Consider the following 12,343-nt stretch of genomic DNA (forward strand, 5'->3'; position numbering starts at 1 on the left):
GACAGAAGCCACAATTGTCAACTGCTTCCACCACGCTGGGCATGTTAAGACTGCACAAGACATCAAGAGTGAGGAAGAGCAGGGTGAGGCCACCAACCCGACGATAAGGCACTTTTTGTTCGCCTGTGGGAGATCAACATGGAAATTCCAGCAGAAACAACCATGGAAACTTACGGAGGCGGACAATGCTGTACACCGCACAACTGAACTGACAGATGATGCAATAATAGATGTAATACTTTCTTCAGCTGAGGTGCTGGGGAAGCCAATGACCTTGAAGAATCCGATGAATACCCGCCCACTCACCCACTTGTTTCCCTAGCCAATGCCACAAAAGCTGTAGAAATGCTCTAGGGATTTCGCGCTACAGCACGAAAACACCAAAAACATGTTTGACTGCATTGACAACATGGCGGACGGTATCGCGCACATCCGAAGACAGGATATTGAGCAAAAAAAGATTATCCAGTTTTCACTGGAGCTAACTCCCAACATTCTTCAATCCAAAGCTCCAGCCTTTTACGAGGTCAGGCCATTGCAAGGTGTGAACAAATTGAATAAAGACCTTTTCATACATCTACTGCTTTACTGTATTTTCATTTGAAATTTGGATCTGTTATTTTTGACATGAACCATGTTTGTAGGCATATCAGGTTACACAAAGATGCATTCATGTGAGAATGGGGTTTCCTCAGTTATCACAACGCTCTGCTTAACACTAATTTGTGGGTGGATGCTGGGATTTGATTCATCAGTATTCTACTGTGGATGGAAAATGTTTTGGCGAGTCAGGAAGTGAGTTAGTCGCCTGAGAACACCCAGCCTCTGACCTGCTCTTGCAGCCACAGTATCTATGTGGCTGGGCAAGTTAAGTTTCTGGTCAATGGTGAACCCGAGGATGTTGATTATCTGAGAAATTATGAATGGAACTGAACAGTATGCAATTATCAGGAGACATCCCCACTTCTGATCTTATGAAGATGGAAAGTTCATAGATGAAGCAGCTGAAGGTGGTTGGCCTAGGACACTTTCCTGAGAAACTCCTGTAACATTGTCCTGGGCTGAGATGATTGGTTTCCAACAATCACAACCATCTTCCTTTGTGCTAGGTAGGACTCAAGCCTGTAGAGAGTTTTCCTCCTGATCCCCATTGATTTTAATTTTCCTAAGGTTCTTTGGTGTCACACTCCGTGGAATGCTGCTTTGATGGCAAGTGCAATCTCTCACCCCTCACTTCTGGAATTCAGCTTTTTTGTCCATGTTTGGACCAAGACTGCAACTAGATTTGGAGCACACTGGCCCTGGAAGAACACAAAATGAGCATTGGTGAGCACTGTCAATAATGTCTTCCATCACTTTGCTGATGATTGAGAGTCAGCTGATGGGGCGGTAATGGACACCCTGCTTTTTGTGAACAGGACATATCTGGGCAATTTCTTATTTTGTCAGGTAGATGTTAGTGTTATAGCTGTACTGGAACAGCTCGACTAGGGGTGCGGCTAGTTCTGGAACACAAATCTTCAACACTACATCCGGGGTGCTGTCAGGGTCCGTAGCCTTTGCTATATTCAGTGCACTCAGCTGTTTCTTGATATCAGAGTGAATCAAATTGTTTGAAAACAGACATCAGTGATGCTTGGGTCCTCAGAAGTAGGTGAGATGGGTCATCTGCTCTTCTAGCTGAAGATGGTTGTGAGTGCTTCAGTCTTGCTCCTTTGCGCTCACATGCTACGGTTCACCATTGTTGAAGATGGGAACTTTCATGGAGCGTCCTCCTCCTGTGTAATTGTCCAGATGGACAATGAAAACTGCCTACATAACTCTGTGACAGTAATTACACATTGCCTCTACTGCTGGCACTGCAGTGTTTCCATTGGCTTGAAGAGGCAATTAAACATGACAAGTTTACACAGCCGGTTCCCATTATAAAGGTGGACATATGTAGTTATAATCAGAAAAGTTGACAGGATCTGCACACGTATGCAAAATTTATTTTGAAATATATCTAAAAATCCCTTGTACACCTAATTAGTGTGAAGAGGACTTAAGGAACAAAACAGTAGAACATAAGACTCTCAATTCCTCAAGAAGATATTCAGACTGACGCACCAAGAGATTATTTGCACCCAAAATTCAAATTCAATGAAAAGACCTTTATTGTACAAATATTGGCCAACAATCAGGTTTCTACTTTTTTATCTATTCTTTTCATACAATCTGAACATAGGCCTTTTATGAGGGAAAACATTAAGGGCAGATAAATAAATACTACTTCCACCTCAAAAGGTCACCAGTTGAATGGAGGGATTTGTAACACATTTAAGAACCCACATAACACAAAATTAATTATGGATGGATCTGGTGAAAGAACCTTGTGGAGATTCATCAAAATGTTACTGCGTTGACAAGGGACAAGATAGGCTCATTTTGTTGAAAGTCCTTCTTATAAATTTTTAAGTAGGCAATGACAAGCTTAATAGAATACTTGCTTTCTGAAAACTAATTTAAAAATCTAAGAAATACTAAGTCTTTCTGTTGGGTTATTTTGCTCAGTTAGCGCAGTTCAAAGGTTAATAACGCTGAGCATTTTTTGATTCAGAGATAGCATATAAAGAACGACAAAAATGCACAGCCTGAAGCAATGTTTTCATGGGCCTCATTGTCATTTATCTGTCACAATCTTGCCATTTTGTCCAGCATTTATTTTATGAACACAGTATTCAAATTCTGTTAACAAAAAATTCAAAGCCCAAATTACAATCCAGTTAGCTTGTTTATATTTTTACCTTGCCAAGGTTAATGACTTTATAACTGACATACAAATGGGCAAATTCACATAATCTGTTTAGAATCAGTGAGGCATTCGCAAGGACAGTATTTGTTTTTAGTGTTACTTCAAAGTATACCATGCCAGTTTAAGCAGCAATGAAAATGAAAAATGGAAGTAGAGAAACATCAAGTGATTTTCTCATTCTCCACTAAAGAATAACAAACATGACAACTCAACAAATCAACATTAGTCTATTTGCCTTCTGCAGACTACATATTAAAAGCACAAGAACATTTAAATGGGTGCAATAGGCCATTCAGCCCCTCAAGCCTGTTTCACCATTCAATAAGATCGTGGATGATCTGATGCTGGCAGAGCCCTCTACACCTCAGAGATCAAAAATCTTTCCACTCAGACTTGAATATTCAATAGTCCAGCCTCCACTGCTTTCTGGAGTAGAAAATTGTAAATATGAATGACAGTCTGGGAGAGAAAATTCCTCTTTGCCTCCATTTTAAATGGGAGACTCCTTATTCTGAAACTATTCCACATCACCACCCACACCGCCCCAAGTTCTGGATTCCCCAGAAGGGCAAACATCCTCTCAGCAGATACCCTGTCAAACCTCCTCAGAATACCAGTTTTCAATAGGATCACCTCACATTCTTCTAAACTCCAATGAGTATAGGCCAATCTGCTCAACCTTTACTCATAAGACAACTCTCTCATCCCAAGAATCAAACTGTTGAACCTTCTCTGAACTGCTTCCAATGCAGGTACATCTCTCCTTAAATATTCAAAACTTTACTCTAGCTATGATCACACCAACGCCCTGTATAGTTGTAGCAGGACTGACAGCAAAAGACATTTTGCAAACCACACAACTGAGTAACATTGGGCATGAATCTCTGTGCCAGTGTGATGGCAGGTACGTAGGTCATACGTCTCAACGAATGGCTGATCGAATCAAACAGTATGTTCCGTTGATTGTTCATAATAAGAAATGTACAGACCAAACTCAAGCATTCCATGCTTGCAAAACCCAAAACAAAAATGTCTACTGTTAGATGTGATTTCACGATTGGGCGGCACTTGCTGAACGCTCCCGAGTGCACTAACAGCTACATTAACAACCAATTTAAGATAATCAGTCAAGCTCGAAACATAGCTTATTTACGCTTGCCAGAAGTGAAATACATTCATTTGCAGACACCCGTTCTCTGCAAACAAAATGAACATGTTCAAGCCTTGTGCCTTTGAGTTACCTGGGAACTTGGGGAGTCTATAGTTCCCTGTTGCTTTATCGTTGGCAATGCCTCGGCCATTCAGTCAACTTCCCAACTAATTAGCGCCCTTTTCTTCTGTTGTATAAATTGTTATAATTGTTTGAAACTTGGCATTCTTGCATTTGTCCTAAGTGCAAGATGAAAAGCTTCAGCAACATGTGTCTCCTTTCAGCTATCTATATCCCTTTCAAACTCCTTGTGTCCTCCTCGTGTCCTCCTCAAACTTGCTTTCCCACTACTTTTGTATTGTCAGTAAATTTGGCTATGATGCAGTTTATATTAATGACTTGGATGAAAGGACAGAGTGTAAATAGTTGAGGCACCAGCATTGATCCCATGGCACCCCACTAGTTACAGTTTGCCAATCAAAAATGACCCATTTATTCAAACTCAGTTTCCTTTTCATTAGCCAATCCTCTATCCATGCTAATTTATTACCCACAACACCATGAATATTTATCTTGTATAGTAACCCTTTATGTGCACCTCATCAAATAACTTTTGGAAATCCAAAAACGCTACATCTACTGATTCCTCTTTATCCATGATGCTTGTTACATTTTCAAATGACACCAATACGTTTGCCAAACATGATTTCCCTTTCATAAAAGCACATCAACTCTGCTTGATATTAGGATAATTTTCTAAATGTCCTGCTACTTCCTTAACAATGGATTCTGGCATTTTCCAATCACAGGTGCGAGGCAGACTAGCTTAAAGTTTCCTCCATTTTGTCCCCCTCCTTTCTTGAATGGAGGGGTTACATTTGCTGCTTTTCAATCAGCTGGAACCTTTCTAAAATGTAGGGAATTTTGGAACATTACAACCAATCCATCCACTAGCTCTTCAGCGACTTCTTTTAAGACCCTAGAATGCAGGCCATCACATCCAGGGAGCTTGTCAGCCTTTAGTTCCATTAGCTTGCCTGGTACTTTTCCCCAGTCTCATCCTCTAAGGGACCAATGCTCACTTCAGTTACTCCCTTCTCTTTTATTTACTTGAAGAAACTCTTTCTGTCCGTTTTTATATTTCTTGCTCATTTACTCTCATACTCCAATTTCTCCTGTTTTTAAATGTATTTATTAATTAAAAGTGATTTATCGATGTAATTAAAAGTCATATAAGCAGGCAATGTTCTCTCTTGGCTGTGCAGGTGCATAGCAGTACATTGCCAATTGCTGCGCTGCTAAGTGCAATAAACAGGATTTGCACGAGCAACTTAACTGCAATCCACAACATCCTGGGCAGAGCAATAAAGAAGCCACGCACAAAGAAAAATTAGAAAGAACATTGCACCTAAGTAATATTATACCTTAAGCATGCAAGTTATATTTGTGATACTTTAACAATGGTCTTAAATAATCATTCTCTGTTCAGGTGCGTGTGTGTGGATTTGCTCAAATATCTGATCATTTGACATCATGGGACACTGGCCTTGCTAGTGACACCCACATCACATGAAAGAATAAAGAAAAAAAAAGGAAAATCTAGCAAAAGTTACCATTCCTAATCAGAAATCTACAACACTCAAGGCCAAGCAATCAAAACAAAATGTTTTGAAATCTACTAATCTGGAAATGACATTTACCATAAAAGAACAAATTCTTCAAACATTTTTTCGCCAATTTGCTTGAGCAACCATATTATTTCCTCTGGTACCTGGCTATATACATCACAAGTTAAAATTTATTTTATGAGGCAAACATAAAAACTTAAGTTACCAAAGTAAGGGAATCAAGGGTTACGGGGTAAAAGCAGGAAAGTAGAGTTGAGGATTATCAGATCAGCCATGATCTCATCGAATGGCAGAGCACCCTCAATGGGCCGAACGGTCAACTTCTGCTCCTATGTCTTATGGTCCAAATATTTAGAAACTTATGCATAAAATTGCTGACAGTTGGAAACCTGTAAGTTTTGCTTCAGAAACTTACCTACCCTCTCTCCTAACCTGCTTTTTGTTCCTTTCCTGGTGCTTCCTTTCTTGAGAGAACAATCCATTTTGTGTTTTGGTAACCATGGATGCACAACTCAATGATCCCAGTGCAGCAGGCTATTAATATTTCCACACTCCTCTCTCACTTAGACCGACTATGGTCCCAATATAATTCCTTCCAATCCAAGGGGCACGCACCTCATTTAGCCGCCCCTCAGCAGATTTGTCCGAGTAAGATCAAGCATCTTTGGGCCTTGCCCTCCTCTGCCAAAGCTGCTCACTATTCTAGAATCATTCTGGAATGCGAAGATGACATCTGGTTTCTCTTCTCCACTGCCAACCATCACCTTAAACCCTCTCTCACCTGCTTCCACCCCTCATCTCCAACAAGTCACTTAGATGGAGAACATACATTCAGCTGTTTGTCACTTCTGAACAACACCCCCGCCACTTCCCCTACAACCCCCACACCACTTTCCCTACAACCCCCACGCCAAGCTTGCTCTACAAATTTCTCTAATTTCAATCCATCTCCAAGCTCTCCTTTCTCACAAGACCCACATCCTGCTTTCGACACCATTCTCCATTCCAATTCCCCTCCTTTCTCATGTGGTTATGTCATTATAAATGGGTGCCTCATCTCAGAAGTTATTCACCTCCCTTTGAAAACCACCATAATCACTCACTTCCAAAACAGGCTCTCAATCTCTCTATTATTGCAACTGTCACCTCATCTTCAATCTTCCTTACATCGGGAAAGTTCTTATCTTCCCAAATCCACGCACATTTTTATAGAATCAGACAATCTCAGAATCATTACAGCACAGAAGGAGCCCATTCAGCCCATCATGTCTGTGCCAGCGCACCGCAAGATCAACTCAGCTGGTCCCATCTGCTCACCCTTACCCTGTAGCCCTGCAAATTTTCTCTCTTCAGATAATTATCCAATTCCTTCTTAAAAGCTATGACTGAATCAACCTCCACCACACTTACACAGGGCATTCCAGATCCTAGCCATTTTCTTTTCACGTGACCTTTGACCTTTTTGCCATTCACCTTAAATTGGTGGCCTCTGGTCCACGCCCCTTTACCAATGGTAACATTTTCCCCACGCCTACTCTGTCCAGACCCCTCATGATTTTGAATTCTTTCAAATTGCCTCTCAACTTCTCTTCTCCAAGGAGAACAGCCCCAGCTTCTCCAATCTATCTACATAACTAAAGCTCCTCACCCTAGAAACATTCTCATGAGTCTTTTGCACACCCTCTCTAATGCCTTCACATCCTTCCTAGGGTGCAGTGCCAAAATTGGACACACTACTTCAGTTGGGGCCAAATCAGTATTTTATACAGGTTTATAACTTTTAATTTCCTCTATTTACAAAACCCAGGACCCCAAATATATATTTTTAAAACACTTCACAATTTTATGCACATATATCCCCAGGTCCCCCGCTCCTGCACCCCTTTAGAATTGTACCCTTTATTTTATATTGCTTCTCCTCATTCTTCCTACAAAAATGTATCACTTCAGACTTGTCTGCATTAAATTTCATCTGCATGTACCTGCCCATTCCACCAGCCAGTCTATGTCCTCTTGAAGACCATCACAATCCTCCTCAGAATTCACAATAATTTTTCTCACAACTCCATGTTTGAATCAGGTTTCCAACCCTGCTACAGAATTGTTACGGCTTTAATCAACATCACAAGAGGACATTCTGTGTGACTGCAGTACACTGTTCTCATCCTTTATGCACCTCTGACACAGTCAATGACACCAACTTCTTCAAGCAGCTTTTCCTCCATTGTGTAGTTCAGCATTTTGGTCCCACTCTTACCTATTGGATCACAGCCAGAGAGTCTCCAAACATTGCTCATCTTCCCACCCTTAATTCCAAAATCCCTCAAGGATCTTTTCTTACCATGCGCCTCTTCCTCATCTGTTTGCTGTCCCATGGCAACATCATCCGAAAGCATGGGACCATGTTCCATATGTACATGGACAACAACTACTGCACTCTTTCCCATTCCAGTGTCAACTTGCATGTCTGATTTTTTTTCTTGGATGCATCACAATTTCCTCCAGTTAAATACTGGGAACAAAACCAACATTTTCAGCACCTGGTTAAACTCCAAGCCTTTGCTACCGACCATCTGCAACCTCAGCATCCCATTTACAATGTTGTGAGCATAAGTAATGTTCATTTTCCTACATTCAAATATTATTGATAAATGAATATATTATTTTGAAATGCCATTTCTAACCCCAGTTATAAGGTGATAACAAACTTAGCGAATATTACATTTGACTGTTAGCACATAAGCAATTTTAACTCACGAGCTATGATTCTCCAATTAAAAAGTGAACCATTCCAAATTTCACTTTTATTTTAGTTGTCTTGTCATCAGTGCTAAAAAATAAATAAATATGGCTTTTGTAAAAGATCTAATGATAAAATGATGCTGTCCCAGGGCAATAACTGATAAGTCGTATTTTCCAGACACCAGGAAGCTCATCCATTTTAACCTTCAAACAATGCAACCTCCCTGTTCTGATGAAGAATATTTAAAAAAAATAGGAGTAGACCACATGGACCCTCAAGCTTGCTCTGCCATTCAATATGATCATGGCTGATCTTCTGCCTCAATTCCACTTTCCCGCCAACTCTCCATATCCCTTCAAAAAAATCTGTCCATCTCAGACTTCAGTATACTTAACGATGAAGCATACACAACTCTCTGGTGTAGAGAATTACAAAGATTCAAACCCTTTGAGCGAAGGGAATTCTCCTCTCAGTCCTAAATGATCAATCCATTATCCTGAGACTGTGCCTAGTGTTATAGATGTCCCAGCCAGGAGGAACAACCTCTGTGTCTGTCAAGTCTGTCAACCCTGTTAAGTCTCTTCAGAATCTTGTACATATCAATGAGATTAACATCACATTCCAGTAAACTCCAGAGAGTATAGGCCCAACTAACTCAGCTCTCATCATAGGACAACCCCAGCAATCAATCTAGTGAACCTTCAGTGCAGCATCTTCAATGCAAGTATATCCTTCCTTAAATATGGAGATCAAAACTGCGCACAGTAGTCCACATGTGGTCTCACACAAGCCCTATATGTAGCAAGACTTCCTTATTCATGAAGTCCAATTTTTTTTTGTAATAAAGACCAACATGCCATTTGCCTTCCAAATTGCTGGCTGTATCTGCATGCTTATGCTGTGTTCCTTGTATGAGTACCCCTCCACCCCACCAAGTCTCTCTGATGATTAACATTTAGAAGTTGTCGCTTTCAAAAAAAATTGTATTTTTCTGTTTTTACTACCGTAGTGAATAACTTCACACTTAGCGACATTTTACACCATCTGCCATCTTGTTGCCCATTCATTTAACCTGTCTATGCCCTTTTGCAGCCTCTGTGTCTGCCTCACAGTGTACATTCCCACCTAACGTTACATCATCAGCAAACTTCAATAAATTACTCTCAGTTACTTGGTCTAAATCATTAACATAGATTATAAATAGCGGAGGCCCCAGCAGTGATTCTTGCAGCACTCCATTAGTTACAGCCTGCCAACTTGAAAATGCCCCATTTATCCCTATTCTCTGCTTCCTGTCCATTAACCAATTCTCTAACCATGCTAATATATTATCCCCAACTCCACATGTCCTTATAGTTCCTCTTTCAGCTTTTCCCATGTGACATAGGGTCACCACAATGCTGGTTGATCACCTTCATACCAACCCTCCTTTTTTTTTTGGATTTGGCAGGTTTTTCTTTTAAAAACAACCAGATGCCCTTCCTGCCACTAACCCCCCACCACCACCACCATTTATCCAAGCTGGAGACCAGCACTGATACACACAGGCTGATCTACATTAGCAGCTGGATTCTTTCATAGCCAACAAGTCCAACTCCACATGAATTTATCTTCCATATTAAACTTTTGTGTGGCACCTTATTGAATGCCTTTCAGAAATCCAAGTACACTACATCTATATTAAAAGCAAAATACTGCGAATGCTGGAAATCTGAAATAAAAACAGAACATGCTGGAAAAACTCAGCAGGTCTGACAGCATCTGTGGAGAGAGAAACAGAGTTAACGTTTTGAGTCCATATGATCCTTCTTCAGAGCTCTGAAGGGTCATACGGACACGAAACGTTAACTCTGTTTCTCTCTCCACAGATGCTGTCAGACCTGCTGAGTTTTCCCAGCATTTTCTGTTTTTATTACACTACATCTATAGTTCTCGTCTACCAGTTACATCCTCAAAAAACTCTTAATAAATATATCAAACACTATTTCCCTTTTGTAAAACCATGTTGACTTGACTAAGTGCATTAGTAAGATTTCTTTAATAATAGATTGCAGCATTTCCCAGACAACTGATGTCAGGCCTGTAGTTCCCTGTTTTCCCTCTCCCTCCTTTCTTGAACAGTGATGTTACATTTGTTAACTATTTAAGAATCTAGGGAATTTTGAAAATCATAAACAGAGCATCCACTACCTCTGCAGCTACCTCCTTTAGAAACCTAGGATGTAGGCCATCAGGTCCTGGGGATTTGTCAGATTTTAGTCCCTTAAATTTCTCCAGTACTTATTCTCTGCTGATAATAATTACCTTAACTTTCTCATTTTTATTAGCCCCTAGATTACCTTATACTTCTAGATTTAACTTGTGACTTCCACTGTGAAGGCAGATATGAGATTTATTTAATGTCTCTGCCATTTCCCCGATAATTTCTTCTGACTCTATTTCTAAGGTACCAACATTTACTTGAGCTGCTGTATTCCATTTTTAACGCCTGCAAAATCTCTTACAATCAGTTTTTATATTCCTAGCTAATTTCCTCTCATATTCTATTTTACTTATTTTTAATCAACGTTTTAGTCACCCTTGTAGGTTTCTAAATCTCTTCCAATCCTCAGGCTTACTACTATTCTTTGCAACAGTAAGCCTCTTCTTTTAATCTCATACCATCTTTAACTTCCCTAGTAAACGCTGGATAGATCTTCCTTGCTGAGTTTTGTTTTTAATGGAAGATATTTTTATTAAACTTATTAAATTCTCTCTTTAAATATTTTCCACTGTTTATTTACTGCCATATCTTTTAGTCGATTTACTCAATGAACCTGAGGCAGCTCTCCCCTTATAATTAAATTTACCTCATTACACAATACTAGATCTAAAATAGCTTCAAACTATTTGGTTTCACAGCAAATTATCCCAGGAAACTGTCATGAATGCATTCTATGAACTCATCCTCCAGGCAATCTTGATTCATATGAAGTCCTCCACAATTATTACATTGCCTTTGTTACAAGCTCTAATTGTTTCTTGCTTAATGTTCCGTCCAACAGTCTAACTACTGTTATTGGGCCTATAAATTAATTCCACCAGCTTTTTCTGACCCTGGTTATTCCTAATCTCCACTCATCATGAACTACTTCCTATCTTCTGAGCTGAAAGTCTTTCTCACCACTGTTCATTTGAGATCCTTTACTTTCAGGGCGACTCTCCTCCTTTCCATTCTGTCTTTTCTAGATGTTGTCATTCAGGAATATTTATCTCCAAATGTTGGTCACCTCGTAACCATGTCTCTATAATGGAAATTATACCTAAATAATTTATCTTGTGCCATTAGTTCAACTATCTTATTGAAAATGTTTCGCACGTAATGAGATAAAAGGCCTTTAATTTTTCTTTACTACTATGCTTTACATGGACTTCATTCGGTGCTACACTATAACCATTAAAATCTGTTCCTCCCTGTAGCACTCTGCATGGCTTTACCCAAATCACTATACTGCTCTATCGCCTTGACTTTTCTCTTTAGATTTCAAATTCACCCTTCACGTAACTCTTCCCACCGTCACCCCACCCTTTTAGTTTAAAGCCCTATCCACAGCTCTAGTCATAAAATTTACCAGGACACTGATCCCAGCCTGGTTTAAGCCAAGTCCATCCCATCAGATCAGTTCCCCCTTTCCCCAGTTCTCGTCTTGTGCTCCAGAAATCGAAACCCCTTCTTTCCACACTGCTCCTTGAGCCATGCTTTTAATTCTCTAACATGCTTGATCCCATCCAATTGGCACGTGGCTAAGGTAACAATCCAGAAGCTATTAGCTTTTGAGGTTCTGCCTTTTCATTTAAACCCTAATTCTATTTAACCTAAGGGTAATGTGACTGTTTCCTGGAACAAAAATGCCTGGGTAACTCTCCCCTTCCTGATACCCCATAATATCAGTAGCTCAGACACCAGCTCCACAAATCTGAGCTGAAGTTGCTCAAGCTGCAAGACACTTGGCACAAATATGGTTGCCCAGGATTGCAATGCTTTCCAC

The 12,343-nt window shown here is 40.1% G+C and overlaps 1 protein-coding gene across 5 annotated transcripts in view; it reads right to left on the bottom strand.

The window, feature by feature from the left end:
• The window catches only part of LOC121280155 (ERC protein 2), an 859,042-nt gene that overhangs the window by 632,630 nt on the left and 214,069 nt on the right, over positions 1 to 12,343 (bottom strand). The gene's annotated exons all lie outside the window — the stretch shown is intronic.

Source organism: Carcharodon carcharias, chromosome 7, assembly GCF_017639515.1.
Source record: "Carcharodon carcharias isolate sCarCar2 chromosome 7, sCarCar2.pri, whole genome shotgun sequence".
NCBI lineage: Eukaryota > Metazoa > Chordata > Chondrichthyes > Lamniformes > Lamnidae > Carcharodon > Carcharodon carcharias.